Below are 14,081 nucleotides of genomic sequence, written 5' to 3' on the forward strand. Positions count from 1 at the left end.
CCCAAAGTAGCATTTCACAGCTATTACTGCAAATGAGAGAGAGCATTTACTTTACTATTCATGTTTCTATCTCTTAGAGTGATTTTTATTTATTTTTATTTTGAAATGGGCCTCTGTTCTTAGATCTAAAAATGAAACACCATATGGTTTCAGGGGAAAATTGAGAGTAGGCTCCTGTTTTTGCTTCACAGAGGGGATGAAAGGTTTCCTTAATCTAGTAAAGAAAGGCATAAAAAGAACCAGTGGAATAAGCCAAAGTAAGATGGATGCAAATTAGGTGCAACGCTGTGGTTGGTTGCCAGTGGAACAACTACCAGGGGAAGTGCTACCTTCAAAACGAGACAGGGCTCCTTTTCAGAAGACTTATTTTAGTCAAAATTGGGTTTGTTCCAGGGCTAAATGAATAAAATGCAGTGACTTCTGTTATATGTGGGAGATCAAACTGAAGTGTTTGTTTCTCCTGGTGTTGTGGTCTCTGAGGAAGTTTTTGTTTTTCTGATTACTGTTTGACAGTCCTCCGTTGGATAAACTGCTGCATAGATCTGAAGTTTAGTCTTAACTACAGAGAAAGTGTTTTCCCTGAGTCGTTTTATGTTTTGTTGACACTCACTTAACAGAAATGCTCAAACAACCTTTTACTTAAAGAGCTTTTAAAGAATATATTCACCACCAAAACGTCAAAACAAAAGAATTTAAACAGCTGTTAAGAGCCTGTTAAGGCCTCATTAATAACAGGGAGCAGAGAAAATGGGGTGGTTTAGTGTTGGTGAAGAGTCCTGGTGCAATAAATGAAGAAACGCTTTCACATTTTTATTTATTTTTTATTATTTTTTATTTTTTTCCCCACTTTCACAGAGACAGAATTCTATATAAGAACAGGAAGATATGAATGAGATGTTAGAACTCTTGATTGCTCTTAGTGGGAACTGCTCCATAGAGTGAGGTTGCTGGACTTGGGTTGCTCATGCAGAACAGATATTATGTTGCCTGGAGAAGCTGTGCCTCCTTCCCTGGAGGAACTGAAAAGTCTCCTGGAGGATGTCCAGGATGGGTTGAATGACCTCCTGAGGTCCCATCTGACTCAGGTTGTACCACTTTCCCCCCTCACCTCATACTCCTGGGATTCAAGCACAAAGATGGATGTGTGAGTGGAATGTTGCTTCTGCTCCTCTCTGTCATCAGATCCAAAAAAGTACTGTGGACAGGACAAATGATCCAACCTCTGTGTGACACAGGGAATGAGCAGCAGGGAGATAGATGGGTGCAGATATGAAGCATGCAAAATGTCAGTCAGTGGGTTTAAAAAGAGTAAAAGAGTCCCCAGAGAGACTCTTTTTGTAACCAACTTATAGGATCTGACAGTCACACGCTCCAAAATTGAATTAATAAATCATTCACAGTGCTGGTTGGAATAGTTAATACGTGTTTTGTGCCCCAGCAGAGAGGAAAATGGCCTGCTTTCCTTGCTTTATGACATATTAGGCCTAAATAGAACTAATGATAAGGCTTTCTTACTTTATTTACTGTAGAGAAGAGCTGTTTCTAAGGGAATAGTAAAAGGGGAGGGGAGGAATGAGCTATGAATAGATTACATTCCTAATATAGGATTTTAATAACATGCAGCTATTGTATGCATTGCTACGTATGCTATAAGTGTGGGATTTGTCGGGGAAAATGACTTCACATGTGGTGATAGGAAGAGCTGCGCTATAAGACCAGATGGCAAGGCCTTGTCATTGAGCTCAGGTTTTCTCAAGAAGAAAAGCTTAAATTTTTGGAGTTCCATTGAAATATTTTTTTGGCATTCATTGAACTCCACTGTAGAGTACGGTGTTCCCAGAAGCCAGGATGCTTTCCTTGGAAAAAAACTAAAAGTGTCACTAGAAAAATTACCTTGTCTTGGCCCTTGCAGCAGTTTTTTGTCTCCCAGGCCCATGCACTCACCAAAGGAAATCATTTGTTCCTCTAATTGTCTCAATACTTTTGTCCATGCAAAGAGATTATAGAGCAGAGGACAGTACGGCTAATTAAACAGCGAAAGATGGAAGTAAATAGATAAATCAGCTTTTCCCCTTGTTGCTGTTGAAGTTAATTATTAAAACGTTAAGTGTATCAGACCCAGGGAATAATTAAGCCAGACTGTAAATTAAACATCCCTTTGACATAAGAGATTGGAAAAGAACATATTTCTTCCATTCCTCTGACACCACAGTGCAGTCCTTCTTTCCAGTGTGAGGAGAAAACTTTCCCTTCCACCTGCAGCACTGAATATTGTCTCAGCAGCAGCTTGCCTCTTCACTTGGCATCCTTTATTTTTCCCACTACTGAGCTTGAAAAACTTTTGAAAAGGATCTTAAAAGTTGTCTGGGAGATGTTTACCTGAGTGAATGTCAGATTTCCTTGCTAACAACAGGAGCAGGGAGGCTGTATTAGGAGATGGTACGTGCTACACTTGTCATGTACCTTGCATCCTTCCTAAGCATCTGTCAGTGGTTGCTGGTAGAGAATATAGAGCTAGCAGGGCTGGCTTGGCTCAATAGGAGTTCTTTCCAAGAACACAGCATCAGCAGGAAAGTCATGCAACCCTTCCTGGGCAGGATTTGCCTCTGTCTGAAGGGGTTCATTATGCTTTCATGATACACGCTGGGTGATAGCAGGACATAAAACCATGCTCCTTCTTTTCAAGGTGCTGCTCGATACCTCCCTCCGACTTTTCCTTATATCAGTTCTGTGTAGGGAGTTGCAACCAAAGGGTTTGTATTGCTTGTACCATTTATTTCATATTTGTTGTAGCTTTCAGATGAAGTGCTTGGCACTCAGCAATGTGCTGGATGCCAGAGGTAACTGGAAACACATACATAGTCTGTTTGAACTTGTAGCAAGTTCCTACGTGTTTTCCTTAAGAAAAATTTCACCGTCTTATAGGAACTCTGTTTTGTGGACCCAGCTGCATTAGACACCTTATGTTGGTCCATTGCAAATTCAGCCTATAATGTTTGTTATCCAGCAAGAATTTAGATGAGTGGTGTGGCTAGAGCACTGCTGTGGCATGCTAGGTTAGGAGGTGATGTATGATTTATGTAAGGTACAGACTGGAGAGCTTCCAAAGGAATCTTCTTTTCTCAGGTGAGGTATTTCAGGGCAGCATGATTCTGTCTTCTGCAGATCACAGTTTGAGATATTGAAGTGTTCTGCAGTATTGCACTGGGCTATCAGCTGCAGTAACAAAGGAGGGAGCAGAGTTCTTTGCAGCCTTCCCTGTTAGCCTGCCAGTAACCCAAAGCAGAGAGGGCAGGTGGGCACAACAGAGCTGCCATGAGATCATGAGTCAGAGCCTTTGGGCAAAGCTCTGCCCAATAAAAGAGGAGGTGAGCTGTCAGATGTTGGACATTGTTTCCTATAAACTTGCTGTAGAAAACGAACCTCATCCTAATGATGTTATTTAATCTTCAGTGTCTTTGAGAACAGGGTGTGTGATACAAACTGGAAGCAGACGAACTGATAGATTTGGACTTTTGGCAGTGTTTAGATTCATTGATTTCTCTGATTATTAACAATAGACAAGTTCCAATATATTCAGGATGCTACTCTGTTCTAACTGCTGTGAGGAAAGCAAGAGCAGTCAAAGAGTGGAAGTATAGCAAGGGGTCACGACTTGCTATTAACTTTACCACTTCATCTACATGAAAAGAAATTACCCTTATTTCAATGGCAAAAGTGCTACTTATTTACAAAACAAAACTACACCTAAGAGTTAAAAGTGCTTTTCAAGCTCTTTTTGATTTTCCCAAATGTCTTGCTGTGCATAAAATCTGCCTCTTTAAATAGCATACATCAGCATGGGCACAGTGATCCAAGGCAGGATCTGGCCCTTTCCATTAAGTGAGGCTGTGGGAGCCTAAAGCAGCTGCATGCATTGAGTGGTCCGGCAGCACAGTGCTATTGAGTGGATCCTGGTGTGTCAGTGAGCTGAAATGGCCTTAATATGGTCACAGTAATTCCTTCTGTAGTTTGATTCTTAACATCCTAAAGCCACAATTGGAAAGAAATGGCAGAAAGTTATTTTGCGTAGATAAAAGTAATGATTTTTGAAGCAAGCTGTCTTTTTTTTCTTCACTGTCTACATTTTTTTCAAGGTAAATTAATGAAAAATTCATCCAGTGCCACCCTGGACATGAACTCATCCTACAGCAATTCATTCAACCTTTAATCCGACTTAAAAGAAAGTAATTGTCAAATTAATTCATCCTGTAGAGATGTTATTTTGGATCAATTTTTACTCCCAAAGAGCCAAACCACTAAGAAACTGCAGTTCCTCAAGGTTTACCTTCTTGTTTGAGAGCTGTAATGAAAAGGTAAAGCAGTTCATTATGGCCTGAATATTCTGTTTAAGGAGGAGAGCCCTCATGTACACAAACACATCAAAGTGAAACTGGTTTAATTTTTCCCTGTCTGGAAGGGATTACTGAGGTCTTTCTTCACCTTGAACAAACGAGACTGCAAGAAGTGCCCTGTGTGTCAGTAGAGTTCATTGGTGGCTGAATGCAAGAAAGATGCTGGTGTATAATAATAAGTGCAGCTCTAATTTAGAGGGTCTTGACTGTTAGTTTAGTGTGATGTCCACAACAATTATGTGTATTTTGTTCTGAAAGATGGAGTCCAGTTTAGACAGGAGGAGGAGGGGATTTGGAGCTCTCTGAGCACAGGAAAATTGATGTCCTTAGTTCTGTGAAGTCATCAATTCCCCTGCGACTGTGCACAGCTCCACTGTAAATCTCAGACTACAATGAGCTCATTCTCCAATCAGCTTCAACTGAATAACCAACTTTAAATAAAACTGCTTTAATTCTGTGGCTGTTAAAAAAAAAATAGACAATGGTTCCTTTTTGGATCTGAAACTGGCACCATTTGAATAGAAAGGTAAAATGCTTGCTTTCATTATTTTAACTATGGTGGCTATAATGACACCTTAGGTAATAGCAGAAAGATGTCTCTTTCCTGACATTATTTCTTGTACACATTGTTATTACTACTTACTGATAACAGTGCCTGAATTTTAATGGACAAAGCTTGTCCATGTCCTTTAAATTCTGAGCAATCTGCTTTTGGAATGACTTCAGTCTCTATTTAAACTTCAGCTGATAAAAGCTTTGCTGTCATAGTTCCAGTTCCTCCCTGCAGTTAGCTTTGCTGGCTGAAGGACTGCCAATTATGCACATGGGGCAAAGGCAGACGGAATTCAATGAAGGCAGAGAATTTTATAAACTTTAGTTTCTATAGTCTGATGATTTGAGTCTTCGGTAGAGAAGGGGCTGAGTTGTGTGGACGCCATGTGTATTCATTACGAAACCATTGTTTGTAAATGTATCCATCAACTAAATGGATCTAGTGTAAGTTCTGTGGTTGGTTTAGGTCAGCAATGCTTTGGATTGCAATTTCTGTCTCCCTGAGCAAATAATGAGGCTCTGAGAGGAGTATGGCTGGCAAGCAGAACTGTTTAATGCTGCTGATACCACTGTTCATCCAATGGTCTTTTCCAATGTTTTGTGACACTTGCATATGGTAATGTCAAAATAACCTTGTTAAGGAGCTGAGCTTAATCTGACCTTCAAAGTACTTGGGCTCTTCTATTTAATGAAGTATGATTCATCATTACATCTGTCATCTGGAGCTCTTCAAATCAGTATGAATGGCTCGCAATGATGATATAACTTTGAGAAGAAACCCAGGGCCACATCATTGCTTGATGTGTGAATAAGCAAAGCTTCTCTGATGTGGAGGAAGCCAGTGGATTTACAGCAGCTGAACACCCAGCTTTGTGGTCTGGCTTTACTCAGCTAAAAGGGAGCTGCTTAGAGTTTTCATTCTGGTGTTGATAGAAAATATATAAACTTAGAGATTACATTGGTTTTGTTTTCTGGGTATAATGTTTCAAACAAATATGGAAAACTTGTATATTCTCTGCACTTTGCAAACAGCTTTTGAGTGTGGCATAATGTCCATCATGGCGATCTTTGTGTGCTTCTAGGAACTCAGACTACCTCATTTTATGAACTGTGGATCTCTATCAGCAGCAGAGTGCCTCAAAGACATACAAGACAAAGAATGGCTTTGCTAGCTGAGACTACTATACACTCCCAGACAGAAGACAGCAGAAGACACCTGGAAAGGTAAGGTTACATCTTCCTGGGTGTTACCTTTAGCTCAGTGAGAGGAAGCTGAATGATTTGTGAAGCAGAGTTGTTTTCTTACATATGGCATATTGATATGCAGATATGATGCCACAACAACATAAACTTCACACTTACTGAAGCAGCCCACTTGGTGTTAGGATGTTACACCTCTGTTATTGTGCACGTAGCCCATTTGCCTTGAAATAAGACGCGTTCAGGCCATTCAAGCTTCTATCTATTATAGCTCTTTAATATTTATCTCCAAGTAACAGGTATGTTTCTTTGTGTTAAATTGACCATCTTCTAGTTGATTCCCTTTAGCTTGCTAATTAGAGAAGATAATAGGCTCTGAATTAATAATTCTGCTGTTGGTTATTGTAAGCATTTTACTTGAGAGAAAAAACAGCCAGTTTGGCTTCAGTAGGCTGCAATGAAAAGAATAATCCATTTGGAAAAGAAAATCTGAGACTGTATGGTATGCAAAACTGTTTTGACATGTGGAAAAATTATTCTCGATTGATTCATTTTACTTTTCTCAGTGTTGCTGCCTAGAAAGGTGTTTTATCTCTTTAGAATTGAATCAGTACCTTCAGATGCACAAGGTCTGGGCTCTGAAAGAATTAAGCATCTCTGAAAAGAGGCTATTGGTGTAGAAGCAGTGAAGTAATAATATTTGTCCATGTGTTTTGAATTCTGCTTCGTTTATCAATAGCTTTGGTTGTACTTAGAGCAATATAGGAGTTGAAATATGGGACATATTTTGAAAAGCAAACACTTTTTCCTAGTCTGTTACAGTCATGTCTCCTTTAAGTCATTCTCAGTGACTGCATTGAGACAGATTTGTGTTTATTACTCATGCTCTGACCTCAAGCAAAGGTTGAAAACCAGAACTGAACTTGTGAGGTAGGTATGATTTAGAAAATATTTAAACTATCAGCATTCTGGTTTGATCTGACATACTGCAGTTATTGCTGCAAGCTTTCACTGTCTGCATGAACAGTCACCTTTAGTTAATGCCTGTGTATCTGATGGTTCTGTGCATTAATTGCATTTCTTAATTTTCTTATAAAGATTTTCTCATTGTGTATTTTGTGGAAAGGTGCCTAGGAGTGTACTTCTTGTTTTTAATGCTATTTCATATTACGTATGGTTTTTTAACGCTTGCTGTTCCTCTATTTAAAACAAAGCCAAACTATTCTTGATCTAACATAAGCAGATGTAGCTTAGTACAGTCTTCTGACACCCTTGCAGTCAGGTGAATGATATTACACAACGACCTTGATGAAGATATTAATTAACCTTGTAGAACAAATATGAAGATTCCATTGCTGAATACCTCATGATCTTCATTCAAGGGCTTTGCTAGTAGCCAGCCACTGTGCTTAATGTGCTTAAACAAAAGAATAACAAATTATTTGCGCTTTGATGTGTGGGCCAAAATGTCACTCCCTTCCTGAGATAGTGATGCTTGACCTACTTACATCTTTATCTGCCACGTGCCATGTCCATTTCTCTTCCTGTACCACTTCATTTGTAGCCTCGCTTGCTCCATCAAGCCTCTAACATACACTGCAGTCACTTGCTGTCAGAAGCATTCACCCTTTCTTCCATCACTGCTCAGGAAGCCCGTATCAATAAGATACTGTTGTTATATAGCTGTCATTTCTGCCCTCCAACAAATCTTGTCGCTGCAGAGTGTCTGGAGGTTGCAGATGCCTAATACTGTTCTTTCCTGCTCTGTCAATTGATTTCAGGGCTGTGTACCCTTGTCAGACCAAATGTTTAGTGCAGGGTGCAAGGAGCCCGCCTGTGCTGAGGATTGTGGAGATCCTGGCAGTTTCACATAACACCCATTTCTCTGCTACTGTTCATGTTCCCCAATCCCCTGCTCTGGTATTAATTTCTTAAAGCTTTGTCAACACCTCCCTCCATTCTCCACTGAAGCATCACTATGTTTGCAGAGTAAAGTGTATGTGAAGCTGTACCTGCAGAGCCCACATCAAAACAAAGTCAACAGCCAAAAAGAGCATTCTATGCATACATATAAGTCCAGTAGTCTGAATCTACCCTTAGGGGTTTGAAACTTTGTGATATTAGAAGGTTCTGTTGTGGTTGTATTATGAGACATGTCCGTCATCTTAGAATATTAAAAAAGTCTTGCAGGTTAACCTATGAAAAGGAAAATTCTTTCCTATCACAACCTGTTAAATTTCTACTTAAATTTACAGGGATCTGGGGAATATAAAACAGCTACTTTGCGATAGAGGCCTCTTCACTGTCTTACAGTGCAATGCGATTTTAGGCTGCAACTTGGTAGAACTCACCAAACAGCCATTGAATTAATAAATTAGGAGGATTGGAGGAAGTCCTCTTGTCCATAGCTCTCATTAATACACCATTTAAGTCAGATCTGTTGCCTAAGTCTGCAGTGTGCTGCACATGTATACAGGTATATGCACCATACACTTGCATTCACTCTTTTCAATAGACTCTCTTTGGTGTTACTGATATTGTTGTTTCATGCCGGGTCTTCTGAACTTGTCTAATACAATCAGTAACAAGGTATATTAATCTAGAGGATTGAGAGGATGAGCTGATAAATCAAGACATAAGTGTAAACTCATTTCTAATGAGCACACATTGGGTAAAATAATGGTGTATTACTGACTGGGAGATAATTAAAAAGACAAGAGGAAGAAAGAGGGAGGAAGATCTCTTCAGTGGGTGGCTAATGATAGGTAGTCTCACTGAAAGCAATGTGCTTTTACTCTGGAAAAGGGCGAGAGTTGTCACCTTGTGCTACGTGCCTACTTTTGTCTCTGTCTTGCCTGAGCTCTTATGAAATGGCGACAGTTGAACACTGAGATGAGCTTTCTACAGCTGCTGGGAGCCATTCTCTGCCCTGAGCGTGGCCTGCTCTATCACCTTTCTGATGCTTCCTTATTGAAGTGCATGCAGACCTTGCTTGGAGTGTTTCATTTGGTGGGGGTAAAAAGCATCTAAGGAGGAGAAAGAGAGTAAAAGAGATTCCAAGGGAATGGAAGAGCTGAAGAGGGGAGGGTAAGGGTTGATAATAGCTTGATAGCTAGAGTTTTTTTGGATAGTTGAATTGTTTCCTTCCTGCCTATAACATGTATTACTGGTTTAAGCAGGAGAATCAACATAAAACCTTAAAATTCAGGGCCTCTGAGCTCTTCAGTCTTGACAGCAATTAAATGGAAACTGAGGCAAAGAAATATGGTAAAGTGAAGAACAAATATTAAGACCTGTGTAGCAGATGGGAAAATAAAATGCCTGAGATCTTGATTAAAAAGCATTGAAGAGAAAACATCTACATCTTCCTGAATTAAGGGAATTTTTGGGCAGGCTGACATGATTCCAAATTGAATTTTTCATTTGTGTCCTAATGACATGAATATTCCAGTGACAATTTCAAGGTATTGGGCAACTCGTTTGAGAGAATTTTCATTCATCACGTTGACAGTGATGTTAATCAAATTGACTATCCTTAACAAAAAGCCCTGCTTCATTTGAAGTATATTGCTTTTCTGCCTAAGGGGAACATTTATGCAATTAACAAAACCAGATCGAATGCTAATAAAGAAAACAAATGAAGATTTATGCATAATCTACAGAAGGACTGCAATTATTTAATTAAAAGCATATATAGCAGCCTTTGGAAGAGATAAAGTATTCTTGATAGTAAATGAGAAAAGGCCTTTGTGTGTCCAGATAGCAGTCGAGGAAGTGGTCGTCTGCTTACACAACTTTGGTTGTAGCGCTGCAGAAAACACCAGTGCTGATGAGATTTCATTGCTTTAGATACGTTTCAAACTTGACATTCGTGCTTGGGTAGCATCCTGTTTAGGAAGAGAGTTAAGTGATACCATCTTATGGTACATACAGTTTTCTAAGCCATTTAACTTAGCCTACCAGGTGGACTGCATGAGTGTCTTATCACTATAATCACACTTTTGCAGCTCTCGTAACGAACACTAATAGGTTATCAAACACTAATAGAATATCAAAAACAATAAGACAACAAAATCTCAATCCATTATGGGTTCTTTCCCCTCTTTAAAACATCAATTCCCTTCAGTTTCTGTAAAATAAAGAAATAAATGCTTACATTTTCACATTGCCCTGTGGGAACCATTAGAAGTCCTGAGTGTTTCACGTTCAGTTACAGAGTGCACATGTAGGCTGGTGTTCCTATTCTGGTTAGCCAAGGCTGAGTGAAACTGAGGGATGCTGAGCACAAGGTGGATGCTGATTTTGGTGGGGAAGTGTAAAGCTGTGTGGTCGTTGTCCTTTATTGATGGCAAATCATCTATTTATCTATTGTGACACAGACATATTAAAAATTGGAAGAAGGTTCTGCAACCTTTAAATCCTTTCATGTCACTTTGTGTTCCTGCTGTTAAGCTTTTGCTATGTTAATGTCATCCTGGGTTGGTAATATTTACAGCATCCAAATCAATGTTGAGGACATACAGAATATTGAAGGATCAACTCTACTTATTTCAAATGCACTTTAATATTTTGACTGCCTGGCCTGAGTTCGGGAAATCACTGTGGTAGAATGATAATGAGAAGTTTAACAGTTTTATGATGGTTGAAGCGGACTTTATGGAAGTTGATAAATTTCATCTTGTAGGTTTCAATTTCTCATTCCCTACAGAGAGATGGAGAGAATACATTGATACTGCATTTCAAATTGGCTAGATAGAAGGAACAGCAGCTAAAATCCATTACAACCCAATTACATCCATCAGCTGAAGCTGTGTGCATTCATTCGTGAACATCAGCATTTAATCCATAAAGAGGAACTAATGAGAAATTTGAAAATGGAATCCATGCATCAGTAACTTTGGAGAGATTTTGCTAGGATTAATGAACTGCCAGAACATTGTCAACACACTGAAAACCTATTCTCTCTAGGTTTGTTTACTGACCAAAAAGGTTTTTTTTTACTATTCTTTCTTCTCTCCAGCATGGTTTTGTCTTACAGTTGGATTTCTGTTGTTTGTTAGTTTGTTTTTTACACTGTTGGTGCAGAAAATGACACTTTTTTCACTTGAAGGATGAAATGCAAGTTTCTTTTCCATCTGGCTGGATGCTTGTCTTGCTTCTAAAGTCAGAGACGCTGCAGATTAACATCTACAGTACCTCTACCTGGCAAAAATATTCTCTTGTGCAGATTTACAAACCCAGAGCATGTGGGCAGAATCATGTGTTGTGACACAGAAGGAAAATGGAGATATCAGCGAGTAGATTTTGAAGAGTACTGCAGGATATTTGTTGGAAAGTTACTCGTGTTCATTCTGAAGTTCACCTTTAAGATTCCTTTGTAAAATGCCATGTATGTAATGGATTTTCTCTAGAGCTACCAGTAGGTCTTTTTCCAGAATACAGATTAAAATGTGCCCACAGCAAAGCTGATCTCTCTAATGGGAATTAAAACACATAGTAATTGCAGAGATATGGTTAGGCTGCTGTGTATAAACAAGGCAGTAAGCCATCACTCATCAAGACTGTGCATTTAAATGACAGCAAGTGCAGACGATTTTTCTAGATGCTCCAGGGTGTAATGTTGATATCCATTTCTACCACTTAATGACATAAAACTGTAATTATATTTGGGCTACGGTTAAATTGTGTATTAATTTCTACATGCCTTTTACCTGGAGATGCTTTAAGAACATGCAGGTATTTCAAGACCAATCAGTGAAAATTCTCTTGAGCTTTTCTGCACATAGATGCTCTGCCTGTCCAAAAATAAATCTCCTTTATATTCTCAGCCTTATTTTCCCTTGCTACCCAAGTGGTCTAGTAAGGTTTGATGGCTTAATATTTATTTCTTATTTATTTTGATAGATCTCTGTCATATCCACCAGCTGGATGAAGTTCCTATGCTTAACAGCAATATAGCAATTTTTCCTCCCAGGAATCATTCCTTTCCACATTTAAGCAGCAGAGCTGATCTCCAAGTAGACAGATCTGACAGGTAGCTCCTCTGAGATCCCCTTTCCAATTGCACTCTTGATGCAGACATGACAGGTTCAGGAAGAAAAGGATGGCAAGGAGGGGGCAGGAGAATGGAAAACAGGAGAGGGGAAAGAAAGCAAACCAGATAATGTGCAATATATTTCAGTACTAAGCAATAAAGGATGGAGAGAGAGAGAGATGAAACAACTGCAGAGAAGAGAACCGGGGTCAAAACGACCAAGCGATAGCGGCATTTATCACATCAAGCAAAAATATGGAGGGGAATGGAGTGAGAAAGGAAACCTGAGTGACTCCTTGGGTGAACTGGGGCAAAGCACTGAGACATGATGTGCTTTGGTCTCTGCCTGCAAAAGCAAAAACATTCAGCCAACTGAACAGCACGCAGTGTGTTCAAAGTAACGTCTGCGCAGTTCAAACAGTTGCATTGTGAAGGATCCATGTTTCTCTGAAGGTGCTGAGCCAAGATGGGAGCTGGGATGCTGTGAATGGGAGCAATTAGGTTAAGCACAGTGCTGCTTCAGAGTATCCATAAAGCTTCTAGCTGAAGTGATGCCTTGTCTACCTCTGACTTGTTTTACCAAATGCAGATGTGCCCCCAAAGGTAATTTTCACTTTTTATCACCAAGCTCATGTTTAGGCAGTAGGGATGGCAGTTGCTTTTCCCCCTTCAGCCACTTTGTGACTTTGAGCAAGTTGTTTCCCACCCTCCTTCATCATTTTCCACCTGTTGTTCTGCAATATTTGCCCTTTAAATGAACAGTTTTCTTCTTTTGTGGGGAGCGGTAAACAGAGACTTGAGTTGTTTAAAACTGTGCTTCCAAATGTTGCAATTCAAGATGAGTAAATTGGGCTCACTTGCTCAAATACAACCACAAAAAAACCTTTACAATGATACTTTGGGATAGAAGGGAACAAAGAATTAAGAGAACGTAAATGTGAAGAAGGGTAAATGTTTTCACAGCTGTTTTAACCAATTGTATCAACCCATTTCCTTAAATCTCCTGGGGTTTGAAGCACAGAGGTTTTTTCATTCCTTTTCAAATGTTTAACAAAATAAAAACTAGGAAAGTTTCCCCAACAACTGTTGCCTTCTGCCTGACATATGTGGCCACTGTCTGCCACTGAGTTGTTATTTCTCAGCTGGAGAACAGCACTTGAAAGAAATACAATCCTTTCATTACTGCTTCCCTTGCACCTCACGTTGGGGTGTAAATGACATGCCTGATATCCCAGTGCTTTCCACAAGTAGAATCGAAAGCAGAAATGTGCAATAAAAGCTAATGGGTAAGAAGTGAAGCTGCATCTAGAAACATCTCTCAGTGTTCGCTCCATCAATGAGATATCTTAACTACTCTTCAGCAATCAATAGAATTCAGAACTCCGAAGGTGTGAAACAAGTACTGAGGTCCGTTCTGAATTTCTCTGTTTGACCTCTGCTTTGTGCTTGCTGTTTGTGCATCCACCCTGGGCACTCATAGGGGTCTTTAGGCTGTGATGTTGTACTGAAGGTGAGAAAGCAAGGGTGAGCTTCAGTCTTCTGCATAGGGGTGTCCTTACAGAACACTGCTCTCCAGTTTTGCTTGAGTTTTGCTTTAGCATGACTGGTCTCTTCTATTGCTGTTTCCATGGCAGAAGTGGAAAACAATTGAGATTTGATCTTCCCGATCACATTAGTAACATACTAGGTTTGGTATCTGTATATGTAATTATGTCGGGAAATTGTTGTGAAAAGGAATGGAGCTAAAAGATCCTTTGTTAGTTTCATCTGTTTAATTTAATCAGAATTAATAGACAGTCAAGCTGTGAACGTGAACTAGTTACTGCTCAGCACGTGAAGAGCTGGACGAAGCTTAGAGTCAGTACAGACTGCTTTGTTTGCTTTTGGGTCAGTCACCATTA

The 14,081-nt window shown here is 39.6% G+C and overlaps 1 long non-coding RNA gene across 1 annotated transcript in view; it reads left to right on the forward strand.

The window, feature by feature from the left end:
• LOC107323731 overlaps positions 1-14,081 on the forward strand; it is a 104,417-nt gene that overhangs the window by 22,769 nt on the left and 67,567 nt on the right. Inside the window, exon 3 of the long non-coding RNA XR_001559328.2 lies at positions 6,029-6,170. This is a non-coding gene — a long non-coding RNA (uncharacterized LOC107323731). The remainder of the gene's footprint in view (positions 1-6,028; positions 6,171-14,081) is intronic.

Source organism: Coturnix japonica, chromosome 22 (genome assembly GCF_001577835.2).
Source record: "Coturnix japonica isolate 7356 chromosome 22, Coturnix japonica 2.1, whole genome shotgun sequence".
Classification (NCBI taxonomy): domain Eukaryota; kingdom Metazoa; phylum Chordata; class Aves; order Galliformes; family Phasianidae; genus Coturnix; species Coturnix japonica.